Source organism: Limulus polyphemus, unplaced genomic scaffold (assembly GCF_000517525.1).
Source record: "Limulus polyphemus unplaced genomic scaffold, Limulus_polyphemus-2.1.2 Scaffold160, whole genome shotgun sequence".
In the NCBI taxonomy this organism is placed as follows: domain Eukaryota; kingdom Metazoa; phylum Arthropoda; class Merostomata; order Xiphosura; family Limulidae; genus Limulus; species Limulus polyphemus.
In genome coordinates, this window is record NW_013665770.1 from 741,950 (window position 1) to 756,729 (window position 14,780).

Below are 14,780 nucleotides of genomic sequence, written 5' to 3' on the forward strand. Positions count from 1 at the left end.
AGATTTTCTAATAATACTAGCTCATCATGACCATCAGGCTGTAAAAAAAAAAAAAAAAAATCACAAAATGTAGCAATTATCCAGACACCTTAGGCAAAGTTTCTCAAAAGTAGTAAACAAAATTCAAAACTGCTTATAGGCACACATGCATAAATATACACGTTAAATCCCAACAAAAGAAATGTTGTAAGATATATTTTCAATATATATTTCATAATTTGTTTTTTAATTAGAGGGATCTGTGGGTCGTAAATGATGACATTACTAGGCCTGCTAGAGAGCTCTAAGATCTGATGACAAGTTTTGTTCTAACTCTTTAGAACGTAGATTATAAGTACGAGATAGTTGTAAAGAGTGTTGAATTATTTCAAGATAAAGAGTGAAGTAGTCAGTGTGTTAGTTATTGCAGTTACTTTGTACAAGTAAATTTATTTGTTTTACGTTAGTTAACATCATTTATAACGTTGGCTTACAGCAATTTATAGTAGTGTGCAATAGGTCAAGTTTGTAGAAACTTTAAAAGAGGAAATAAAATAATCTATTATCATTACCTGTACTGGATGTTGAATTATTTTCATCAGATAATTAAAAAAACCGCCAATTAAAAACTATGCTGCTACATTGGTGTCAAGAGTGTAATATTATTTTAGTGAAAAATAAAATAGAACTTTGATTAACCTTCAAATGTTGAAAATGGCAACCACAAGGGCAAAGAGTAAGAGGGGAGTGTTATTTGAAATGTTGAAATCGTTAAGACAAGATCAGGAGAAGCAAGACAAGAAATTAAGAGAAAAGCAAGAATAAATTTACAGAAAATTAAAAGAAGACCAAGAGATAGAAAAATAAAAAAAAGACCAGGAAGAGTGAGACAGAAAATTTAATGAAGAACAAAACAGAAATTTAGAAGTGACAGGAATTCAAGAAAGGAGTTAAAAGAAAGAAAATAATATTTAAAGAGGAACCAAAAGAAAAAATTTAGCTGATTAAGAATAATATCATTGAAGCTAAAGATGACACACATAGGGATTACAACAATAAGTTTGAAGAAATACATAAGCACATCAGCAAAGTTCAAAAAGACATCGACAAAGTCAAAAACAAAGTGAGGAAAGACACCAACTAGGTAGAGAAGAGTATTATTGAAGTAGAAAAGAACATCAGTGACAAAATAAAAATCTGGAAACAAATTATTAAATGCAAAGATTAAACCAGCCATACCTGTATCTGTATTTTCTTATGAGTTTCACCTGCAAACACCATTTATTACCAAATATGGAATAGGAGAATTTGTTTGGTGTAAATCTATTGCAGCTACTGCTGTGCTACCTGTTACAGAAGGACCTTCCTGAACTACTTCAGCAATAAAACTACCATATCCATTTCCATAATTTAGGTGGCCAGTTCAAAATTGAGCAATAGAGAAACCAGCGGATTATGATGATAAAGTACTGTGGGAGCTATATCAAGCTCAGTTTTAAACTATTTTCAAAGTGGACGAGTGAAAATCTTGCTGTCCATCTAAAAGAATTAACCTTGACAACATTAATTTAAATATCCTTCCAGCCGAAACCTGTAACAGTTTTAAAGCATTGGTAAATGCCTTATTCAACAGGACTTGAGTATTACACCAGAAAGAAGTATCCACAACAAAGTTCTGGAATAGGGTATGTCGGAAACAAGAGACCTTAGTCAAACTTACAGAAGATTTGGAAAAGCTTGACCAGTTATCGTACCTGGATGTTCCTCATCAAATGATGGATTCGTTGGTGCATGATCCGTTTATAGACGCAATAACAGACGAGGTTCTGAGAATTAGAAAGAAAAAAAGTAGATGTACATCTTTAAAGAAAGTTATGCAATTGCCAATGGAACTACAACCCATTAAGGTCACAGAGAAACATCTAAAGACACCATCTCAAAATTATGGGATCATCAGATTGAGCAATATTGAAACATTAACTCACATTGACGATTGTCTAAGATAACTAAAACAATTTGTTAGACAACTAATTATGCAGAATGGAGAGAATAAACCACAAGATAATAAGTGCTTCAAGAGTAACGTAGAACATACTTCGAAGAACTATAGACAAAAGCTTGTATGTAATACGAACTCCTCCCAAAGAATATAAGAAAGAGGGAACTGATATAGAAGTGGTAAAAGAGGAATGAATAGTTGTTAAGGCACCAAGGAGACAATATCCCAAGGATGTGTCTTTGAGCCCTATCAGATTATAGGCACAATCAATAGCTAACCAGACATCAGGAAACAGGGTAAAGCTGAGATAATTCTATATTTCCCAATTGAAATAAGAAGTTAATTGTTTAAAGCAACCAGTTCCGGGTCAATTGGTTTATTGTTAGTGGTTCTACAGCTACAATAATTTGACCAGATTTGTCAGTGAAAGGTGAGAAAATGCCTCCAAATATAAGGAAAGAAAGAGGAATGCTACGTAGAGCAAGTTGACAAAAGGGTCCAACAAAAGAAAAAATAGAAGTCCCCTTATTGTAGGAAACTTCTCTACGCTTTAAGGTGTGTGGATAATTGACATCAAGGAAATATTCACATTGGTTACTGACATCATGCAGAAACATGGATGCGAAGTTAGACTAGTTTCAAATAGATTCACACTCTATGACCAGGAAACTCATGTGTACTACATGGTAATTATTATATCAGGAATTGGATTTTCCATGACAACTAGGAGAGCAGTAATTACACCAATGTATCAAGAAGTGAAATACTCATACCACAACTTGCTAAAAATAAATTTACATCAAGTGACTAAGTCATAATAGAACCAAACACTCCAGCATGTCTTGATGGATTAATGGTTACGAGAATTAAGATGTTATCATCAGGGTCATGAATACAACTAACCATAATATTTGAATCAAATCTGGATGGGACATTGCAAACTGTGTACACCCACATAAAATAACATCAGAAAACGTGGGATCAAGAATATGAAGAGAGATTAAGGAATTTCTGGATTGGGTAAACCACGTCATTGATTCTTTCCAGTACAGCATATGGGCCCTTTCAGCATCTGTTTAACCTTGGAGTTCGTCCTTTCTTGCAGCAAGGATTGTAGTCATACACATCACCTCGATGGAACCAAGTTTTTATCAGCATTAGCATTATAGTGACTTTTCATTTTATTACTAGCTGGTTTAAGTTTTTCTCAGGTAAAGTAATGTGCATCATCGATGGTGGGATAAGCAATCCAAGTTAAAGGTCATCCATCATGATCATCGTTGGAAGTACGACAATGAGAGAACATCTAAATAGGTAACTAGAGGGAAAAACTTGTTGGTGAAACTTAACCAGCTGAGAAGTTTAGATATATGTTGAGACTACTTTTAAAGTATCATCAAGATTGGAGACATCAGCGAGCCAACTGCCCAGGAAAAACTATTCTAGCGATAGGACGACCAGTGATAACAAGGGACAAGATGCCATCCCATCCATATACCTTGGAAAAGAAAATCGCCAAAAAATGATTTGGTGAACTGACAGTCTGTTGTTGTGTTTTATTGTTTTCTTTCCGTATTTGGATTGTTCAAGGGAGTTCAGAATCTTGGAAGGGACAGTGTTGTAAGCTACATTTTCAATATTGTAACTTGTTTGTTAGCTATGGGGAGTTGCAGGTCATAAATGATGACTTTATGTAAACTGCCCAGAAAGTTTTAAGATTTGATGTCAAGTTTTATCACATTTGAACATAGATTATAAATACGAGATAGTTGTGAAGTGTGTAGGATTATTTTAAGACAGAGAGTGAACCAGTTAATGTGATAGCTATCGCAGTTACTTTGTACAAATAAGTTGATTTATTTTATGTTTGTCAGTGCCATTTGTAACGTTGGCCTACAGCAATTTTCAGTAGTGTACAATATTGCAAGTTTGTAGAAACATTAAAGGAAGAAATAAAGTAATTTATTATCATTAAGTAGACTGGATGTTGAATTACTTTCATAAGATAATTTAAAAGAGTCGTCCTCCAGCGTGACTGCGGTAAGTTTACGGTCTTACAACGCTAAAATCTGTGATTTTATTCCCCGCAGTGGACACAGCAGATAGCCCAATGTGGCTTTTCTCTAAAACAACCAACTCACCCAAAAGATAGCTTGAGGAAGATATCTGACAAATTCACAACAAGTACATATAAATGTTTTACCATGTTAACAAAAACTCACATATTTTAAAAATTTATTGTAAACGTAAATTGAAAATATATGAGTAACAAATTTAAGATATAAAAACGCAAGTTCATAACTAAATCGTTTATTTATTCTATACCACATACCTTACAAAATAACGTTACAAATAACCACAATAAAAGAAAAAGTGTATAATAGCATCTCGCGGGCGTAGTTCAGATACTGTTATACAATCTTCTTGAAAAACTCTCAGGAAACTGAATAAATAATTTAATGTCAAAAATATAACAGGCCTAATATTAATGATTTATGACAATTATAATTAGATACGTACACCTGACAACATCTTAACCTTAAGTTACTGTGTTAAAATATCTTCATGCACTTATTACCTTTTGGATAGCAATATGAGAGAAAAACAAGAATTCTTTTGTATGTAACAGCCAGTCGCCATCTAGTGACAAACATTTATAGCTCAAATCAAACTTAAGAGACTATACGATTTTTAGATTAGTAAATGGGTTTGCTATATCCATTGAATAATATGGTAAGATATCATGATCGTATAGTATTTATATATCACTTTCATTATAATTACTTAATGCAGAAAGAATATAATATATAAAATTAACTGGTAACGTTTATGATGTGTACACAGTAGTTATAAATTATGTGTTTTCTTTTGGTTGATAGTGAGCACAGAGTCACAATGCGCTATCTGTGCTCTACTCACCATGGGTATCAAAACCTGATTTTTAGTGTTGTAAGCCTACAGAATTACCGCTGAGCCACTGGGGAAAAGAAATTATTAAAGAGTTCCTAATTTTTGGAAAAGCCCAGAAATTAGCAGAACGGAGAAAAGCATTATGTTACAATTTAAAAAGAGATCCTAATGCATTAAGTTATTTAATTAATTTCCCTGTTTCCTGCTTCTAACTATTAAAATTGATTTCATCCTTCTGCAAAACAACGCACAAAACATTTTTTAGTAGTATTTCTTTATATTTTTGGTGATGTAGGTTTTCGACAAAATCGGTCGTTTATTGAGCTAAAGAAAGTCACGTGTCTCTATCTACTTTCAATCTTCTAAGAATTACTAAATCCAGCTATCTAAAATTCTGGGTCATACTAGTTACTGCAAAAAGAAATTTATATATATATATATATATAAACTTGCTCCACACTTTGGAAACTGAGTCTGTTAAAAATATGCGATGAAATCACATTACTCGGTGGTCTTGACTAGCTGCATTTCCTCTTGTCTATGACTTCAAAATTAGGGACGACTAGAGCAGTAAGTCCTCGTGTAGCTTTGCGCGAAATTCAACAAACTAACAAATATTCACCAAAAAACGCTCTTAGCTGATATTAGGTGACGCCACACAACAACGTAGTATAAGTAAACAGTAACTTTTATGACCTAATATCAATATACATAAGTAAATTTAGATAGATCGATTTAAGGTATGCTAAAATAAGTTTTATTGCAAAATTACCAAAACCTCGTAAATACACAAAAACCATGTGTATGAAACTTCTAAAAAACAGGTACATTATACTTGAAAAAAGTTACATCGCAGAGCAAGCACGTATATTAACAATGACCACTAATTGAAAAAAGTATATATTACCAGTTTTATTAATACACTGTAGATAAAAACACATACTTTAACAATAAGATGTTTTACAGAAACTGTAGCAACGTTTGGATATCAGATTTTTTTTTTGTTTAGCTCTTTTCCTCCTGAAATCATCCCCCCCCCTACACAAACACAACTGTGTCTCAGCGGTAAGCCTGAAGGCTTATAACGATAAAAATCAGCGTTCGATTCCCGTGGTGTGTAGCTTTGTGCTTACTAACAAACAAAAAATTTTGAGCTCAACCATTACATGAATATCTGTAAAAAAAAAAAACTCTCACTTTCATTACGAATGTATTATATCATATTTTTAATTGCGGTCAATCAAATCATTTATTTGAGACACATTTTATGTTTAATACTACACTCACTTCATGACTTTTTTCATGGGTCGCGGTTTAAAAATTGAGAACTCAAACAAATGTTCATGCTAGCATGGTGGACATTTCATTTATAATACTTGTGTGTTTTAACCTCAAAAGACAACATCTGCTGTTCTTATACTGTTTGAATATTTTATAAATACTGCTCAGGTTTTGAAAAGGAACAAAATTTCCAACAAGTGGAAGTGACTGTTCCATTTACCGAATGTCTGATTGTGTTAATGTATAACTCAACCTGTGGAAATTATGCGTAACAAAACAGAGTTCATAAGGTCATTAATGAAATTTTGTTAACAACGTAACGCTCCACGCAAACACATACCTCCAAAAAATTTGTGAGAAAGTCACGAAAAACCTCAAAGAGTCACTCACTGCGGTTTTAAAAATGACCAAGATCGGGCATGTCTGCCATAAGACACAACTGACAGTTTGATAACACCCGTATCTCCTACTAAAACAGATGTCGTAAACGTAGTTGTGGAAGCTGAGCCCAGTCTTGGATGTCATATCGCTCAATTATAGAGTGTGTCTCAAATCCTAGTTTCCTGTATGTGGAGTCTGCATAAAGCCAATGGCATGGTCAGGAGACAATAGAAGTCATACCACCTTGGAAAGATCGCCATATTTAACCTGAGTCAATAATCTCCAGAAGTATGTTACCCAATTGAGTAATTATCTTTCAAGTGTACCAGTTGTTAGAATTTCTACACAGACGGTTTATATAAGACTTCATGAGGCTGGAATGAGGCCCAGAAGAGCCTTAACTTGCATATTTCTAACACCCTGGCATATCCACAGACATTTGAGATTAATTCACCTCGAACATTAATGACTGAACGTCAGTTTTCTTCACTGAAGAATCCAGATTCTATCTTGAGTATACTGACAGGCAGGCAAGGGTCTGAAAACAATGTGGTGAACATTTCTTGCCACACCATGTTGTATAATACAATATATATGGAGGGTTATCTGTCATGCAATACAGAACAGCGCTCTCTTTGCAGTTAGACACCGAAATGAAATTTTCCACTCTATTTGATACCTTAAGTTATGCTGAAGCAGTCGGGTCAAACTTCAAGGGGGTTGATGGTAATTCGCGCCCACATCGAGCAAGGATTATCATTGTTTATTTTGAACAGAAAGCAATCGAGAGAATGTACTGACCCCTCGATTAACCCTCTTGAACATGCTTGCGACAGAGAATGTACTGACCCCTCGATTAACCCTCTTGAACATGCTTGCGACATACTACAGACATCAATATCAATCCAAACCAGCATAAAAGGAGTTGATAAAATTATTATCTGTCTCGTTGTGATACATCATACAAACTATCAATCAACAAAACATACTTCGCCAGCCTAGGCGTTATTTACAATAAGATTTGATGTCTCAAATGGCTTTCTACTTTTATGTGTTAACTCACTCTCCTGCTTTAGGTTTCAAGTACGTCGTTTAGTGGAACGTTAACCACATCATTTGTTTTTTTCTTACAGTAATTTTAACAATTTCTTTGTACTTTCAATAATAAGTTAAAGCTGTATATGTGGAATTCAAAACTTTTAAAAGATATATGTCAATGACATCTATCTGTGAGTTATTTCGTTATCCATAATGTTACGTGTTAATCAAGTCAGCTTTAGAGACTAATCTTTTATTGCAAATAATGTTGGCTAAAACAGCCATAAATAACATTACTCACAGTTTGCCAGGGGTACTTGTGGTAGTCTTGAAACTCATACTACCAACCTTGTTCAAGGTAAATGTACTTCCCTACTTGTAACTGTAGGGGAACGTCAGTGTCTATCTGTGAGTTATTTCGTTATCCATAATGTTACGTGTTAATCAAGTCAGCTTTAGAGACTAATCTTTCATTGCAAATAATGTTGGCTAAAACAGCCATAAATAACATTTCTCACAGTTTGTCAGGGGTACTTGTGGTAGTCTTGAAACCCATACTACCAGCCTTGTTCAAGGTAAATGTACTTCCCTACTTGTAACTGTAGGGGAACGTCAGTGTCACTTGCTAATAGTGATTGCACAGTGTTTTTTTGTTTTGTTTTCTATACTTAGTGCACATTAAATCCTTAAGCTAAAATGTGTATACTTTTTTACTTCTCTCCCCGTAAATTTTAATTCTTAATTTAGTGAACTCAAATTTTCTTGATTTCCCACTCCAGGATTTTAATAAAGCTTCTCAAATTACTAGTTCTTCTCAATGCTAATTTGTTCTCTCCCTTTCCTTGTTTTATAAAACCTTTTTTAACACAGAGTTAATAGAGTACGTGGTGTTTTTTACTTATTCCTCGTTTAGAATCACGTTAATTGTAACGAGAATGTAACAAGAACAAAAATACAATTTATAATGGTTAGTAATGGTACGTAGGAGGTTTTGTGTAACGCAGAGCCATATTAGTTCAACCTTCATAAGGCTTCTGTTCCCACAGTTTTAAATCCGTGATACGACTGATGGTCAAAATAATTATTTTATTACGAAGAAAGAAGTACGATTCGTGAAATTGTTTGTAAAATATTCATCAAACTTTACTATTTTATTTAGTTGTATTCAAATTCATTTCTTCTGTCTTTCGAGTGTATGGTTTAATAAAATGACTAGATTTTTCCTCAGTTTTACAACATACTACTTAATTTCTCTTTTCATGTTATCACATTATGGGTTGTATTCGTGGTAACTGAAGCTATGAACTGACTGAGGAGAAAAATGGCAGTGAAAACTTATATATGTATATGGATATTTAAATAAAAAGATATATTCATCTAGTCAAAGACGACATTTTTATTTTACATCACAGTAGTAGCAAAAAATGAACGTTGATTGCTCAAAAAACTTCTGTTTAATGTAATAGTATATGTAACGATATATAAAACATGAACGAATTCTGAGTTCTTATTACCATGAATTCTAATTCAATAATTTGATATCAATATTATCAATCTCTGGATATTTCTCTAAAGTGCCGTTAGTAAAGTCACGACTAAGTTTACTGTAGGCGATTCTAAAAGTAATTTTATACTCAGCCACACGTGTAAATAATACGTTAGAGTTTCATATTTCTCTACAATACGTACAGTGAAACACCGCAAAAGTTTCGCAATATTAAAAGCAATATAATGAAGCAAAGCTTAACACAAAGTGACATGTATAAATGTTAAACAGTACGTAATCGGAGAAATTTACAACTTCAGATACTGAAAGATATAAAAATAAGTATCCATAAATGATTTGCTATCTCTTTCATTTTGTTTGTTTAATGTAACTGTCGAACAAGGCAAAGATAAAACTGATAATTAAACTTGGCTTGAGTTTATATGTTTGTTCTGGAAAAAAAAAAGCATCAAACAATAATGAAGCGTACATTAAAACTGTGGGAATATAAAAAAAGATTCAAATCCTATAAATGTATTCTTTGGCGATTTTTTTTCTTTTCATGGCCTGCACATTAGTTGGGGAGCGACTCTATAGTGTGAATTTATGTGAACTTAGTAGACATAATTGACTACGTTTTCCATTTTCTCTTGCTTTAACCTTTTTGGAAGCTCCAAAATATCCACTCTTGACAAACTTCTTCGACCTGATAACTAAGTGTAATTCAAAAGGATAAGAAGCAACCAGCGCCTGCAACTCCGAACTTTGTTTTCGTCTGTGAAGTATGTTAATAGAACAACATATTCATAGACTTAAATCACTGATTTAGTAAGGAACACACATACATATTCCTAGACTTAAAATCACTGATTTGGTAAGGAACACACATACATGAGATTTAATTTTCAAAATCTATTTTTGGACGTTCGATAAATGAACTTAACAGTAATTCATTTAATAGTTTGTTACGTTTCAGTTCAGTAATTTCAAGCATAGTGTATGTGTCTGTCTGTCAAGATATACTTATAAATAAACAATATTTCATAGTATTATAGTAACAAGTATTATTCAAAATAAGTCTGTTCCTGCGAGAAGAACTACAGTGTAATATATCTATAATTTCTTTGCTGGAAATATCAAGAATCAATGATACCACAATTCCATCATCGTGTCCCCCGGTGGATCAGCGACAAGTTTATGGAGTTACAACACTAAAATCCGGGGCTCGATTCAAAGCGTTAGACAGAGAGCGTAGATAACTCCTTGTGTAGCTTTGCTTTAAAACAAATATACATACATATTTGGAATCACATATCTAATTATTAGTATTAGACGAACCACATTGTCACAGACTTACACGCTTGTATGGCGGATTTAAGAGTATTACTTAAGCAAACTTATGATTCTTACATAGCAGTGAAGCTCAAGCATTATTATGTTTGAAAAGTTTTAGCCCAAACCGTCGTTACAGATCCGATGACTAACTATAAGTCCTGTCAGTTGCGTTTGAACAACACATTTAAAAAGTATAATCGCAGGATTTTGTCTCTTGTTTTGGGCTTAACAAGTTTTTAAAAATATCAGATTTTGGTTTTCTTTACAAATAAAGCTCTTCACTAACGAATAACATTTATTGTTAAAGCTTTCGCATCTCAAGAAGGCTTTAACTTGGAACGATTTTTTTTCTTCATAATTCAATGGAACTCAACTTATAAATCTTAAAGAGCCGTATTGAAACGATTTTTCTTTGTTTGTGACTAAGCGCAACGCAACATAGTGGGCTATCTGTGCTGTGCCCATCACGAATATCGAAACCCGGTTTTTAGAGTTATAAGCCAATTGAAACGAGTGTGGCTGCAAATGCCATGGAGGGAATTCAAAAATAAGGAAAAATATATATATAATGATTAATAAGGACTTCAGAGTGAAAGTAAATAAAAGTATGTAATAATATTACTTCTATATCCAGTGCTGACGAGGACTTTCGCCTAATATCAAGTTTTTTCAGGTCAGCTGGAATACGACAGACACAGCAGTAGTTGAGATGCTATATATATATATTAGCAAATTGCTTTACAACAAATAACAAATATAAAGGTATGAAGTGGAATAAATTTGTATACACTTGCAACAAAGTACTTGTTATAATCCTTAAAGTTTCAGGTGGACGTTTTTCAGGAATCCCTACTTTTCACCAGAACAATTGTCTTGAGGGAACTACTCCTGCATGAAACTGTAGTTTAAGTAAAAGAACGTGTGTTGTCATTATGAATTATTAATCTACTTAAGGTTGGTATACTTACAGTTGAAACCTTGTCCTTTATCATCCGAACCTTTGTTCTTGGATTTTTTTAACGGCATTTTAATTGTTGTTTGGTCCCTTAACAGATTCAAATCCTCTCTGTTAGCTGACTTGAAAAGAGAAAATCGGAAAGTACTTGGTTGGTTTTGTTTGTGTGCCAGATATTTTTCTTTATCTATTTGCTCATCAGAATTGTTGCTCACCACACCAGCATCATAATCAGATCCTCCTGTAGAAATCCGATTACCTGGTTGGACGTGTTTCGTACAACTAGTACGAGAATCGAGATCTGAAGAATTTGAATCTTTAGCGGCCGGTTGTATTGAACTAGTAGTTGTACTTATGGTGGGAGATGTTAACGTAATTTCTGCTCCAGATTCGTATGTCAGTGTTTTGAATTCTTCTGTAAAACAGGTAAATAAAATAACTGATATGACATCATGTAAGATGTTTTTTATTCTATTACAGTAACAGAAATAACTATTAAAATACTTTGTCAAACATAAATATTTTACGTTAGTACGACAACCATGCATTTTGGGAATATGGTATCATTATTTTAAGAGTTAAAACACTGTAGCTTGAAATAGTTATGTTTAAATATATTGTAAAATACTAAAAGCATTTTAAAATCAAGTAAACCATAAATATATGCCAATTGAAACTTCATAGAAGTTTATGTAGAAAAATTATAAAATATTTTTTTCCTTAACATTTAGCTATAAAAATAGAAATTGTGAAAAATTGCTATAAAAATAAGGGACTCAGATATTACATCGAATTCTTAAGAGCAAAATAAAATGCTAATTTACAGTATACACACACGTATATACACATATTTGTGTGTGTGTGTGTGTGTGTGTACTAAATCACAGTACAATTTTTCTTTAAATCTTGCAATGAAATAGAATAAAAACTGTGATAAAACTACTTTTAGATAAAGAATTAAAATGTTAGACCGGATTAAGAGGGAAAAAAAGTGTTTGTATCCATCAGCCAGTAAAAAAAAAAGAAAGATATTATATAGTCATCGAAACACTACCAGTGACGTATATTTAATTTTATCAGGTAAATAGAAGCAAATGACATGGTTTATAAATTACTGTCTTCAAAGGGAATAATAAGAAAGTTGGTATAATCACCGGGAGGCTCACAGCTTCCTAATATATATTGACGAATAATTCGAAACATGGTAACTCTCTGGGAATTTCTCAGAATTTTTCTTTATGATGACACAGATAAACTTCTTTAAGATCTCCACGATTATAATGATAAACAATGTAATACAGGTCGATAATTTCATTCGGACTGCAATTATTTTTCTTGTTTTTTACCGATATTTTAGTCGCAAATCCCGATTGATGAAGACCTTGAAATAAATACACTCATGGTAGGCTTTCAAATGCCTCGAGTAATACGTGTTACAGGTTTAACACTTCATTTATAACCTTTGTCATTTATTGATGATAAGATAACCTAGTGAATGTCTCTAACGTTAGTTTTGTATGCTCATTAACTACCTAAAATAATCGGATGCCACTTGTTTGCTGGCTAGATATGATCTTTATTTTTTACCTTCACTTTTACCAGTTATAAACGTCAAGTTGTCAACTTACGTTTACTAAATTTGCCCGATTTCGGAGCACATGCAAGATGCTAATCTTTAATTTCACTACATAAGTGTAAATTTTCTTCTAATTACTATTTTCTTTGTTACGTTTCTACGGCAACACTGGCTAGAGGTCAGCGAAAGTGTTGTGTCCCAAAATTAACTTCTTCAAAAACCTTGGAAGTAAATTAAGCTTATTTTACAAGGAACTAGGAGCCAACACTTTTCATCTATTGTTGACACACGCACAACTTGTAAATTTCACTAAAATCGAATCGTTTACAATAATTGTCTTCCTTATCTCTATCCACCCCCCCTACCCACACACACACTGGGTGTTTTTACACAAAACGTGTTCTCGAACCAGCGGTTGGGAACCACTATTTCATATAAGTCCATTCAGCACGTCCATCTCTGTTAAAGATCACAGGACCGGTGGTACAAGTTTTAAAAATAGAGCCCTACGTTGAATAAAAATTAAATAAAACAAACCCTAACCTCCAAAATATGCAAATTTGATTTCAAGTATTTCCCTCTCTTTTTCCACCACAACTTTCTTCCTCCTTTGTTTTATTTTGAAAAAGTTTTTCTTCTCTTGATTTTTGTTAAAAGTTTAGAAAAAAAATCATACTCGGTTTTAAATGATTTAAAGATTGTTTACTTAAAAAATAATGCTTCTTTACACGTTATGAGAGGTAAGCGGACGACTAGACACCTAAAAAATGAGAAAGTATAATATTTAGACACCTAATAATTTGAAAGGGGTGTTAAAACTTTTAAAATTTCGCAACATACTTAAAATACATATAATAGAGTAAATTAAATTCGGAATGTATTATGTAGTAGGCCTAGATATATACAGGTCACATAATGGAGAAAATTTAAACTGGTAATATAGTAGGCCTAGATCTATACAGTTAATATAAAGGAGTAAAGGACAGGTTTAAATTCACATGGTCAGTTTTCTAACCTTTTGCGTTCATGTTAGCATAAAAACTAAATCATTTCGTCTTTAATGACGTCACTTATGACCAGATAAATGGGATCCCCGCTGGATGCAATAGTTTTATATGCTATCATATAAAGAAGTAAATTAAACTGGTAATGTATTAGGCCTAGATATATACAGGTCTTTTATATGCTTATATAGTGTTGTACATGGTACACATTTGTTGTAATTTTTGTTTTATTTTTTAATGAACATGTGGGGTCTAAGTGTCCTGCTTCAGCATTTTTTATGTCTAATTGTCCTGGATTCGTTATGAGAAGCATGGTTGATAAGGGGTCCTAAATCGTAACCGTAAGTAGGCTTAAATTTATTCTATAATAGAAAAGAAAAAACTTAATACTATTGGCTACACACCTAACTATAATTTTAGTTTAAAGAATAAACATACTTTAAATTGTAAAACTTACTTTTAAGTAGTAACTTATCATTCCAGAAATGTATTTATCAAACATTAGTGATGGGCCTACGCTTTACCATGAAGAGAAGGTAGGCAGATACGTTTATCAATGCTTCTTCCATTCTGAATTTATGCCAAGGTCGTTTTTACTTATGAATATGAGTACTGTTATGACAGCGGAAGTCACGTGACTCTGGTGGCGTGCGTGAGAAGTTTCTCGAATTATCGGGGAAGTCCGCGAATGCTGGAGATGCCTCTTCGTTAGTATATAAGCCTGGCAGAGAAAAGCCAGCGGAAATAAATGAACAGTAGTTACGGTGAGTTCCGAGTAATTTATGATTCTGTTAGTTTCGAGCTAGTGAGCTGTAAAGTGTGTGTTTTGCTCTCGT

The 14,780-nt window shown here is 33.1% G+C and overlaps 1 pseudogene; it reads right to left on the minus strand.

The window, feature by feature from the left end:
- Positions 1 to 14,780, minus strand: part of LOC106476906 — a 111,238-nt pseudogene that overhangs the window by 59,101 nt on the left and 37,357 nt on the right.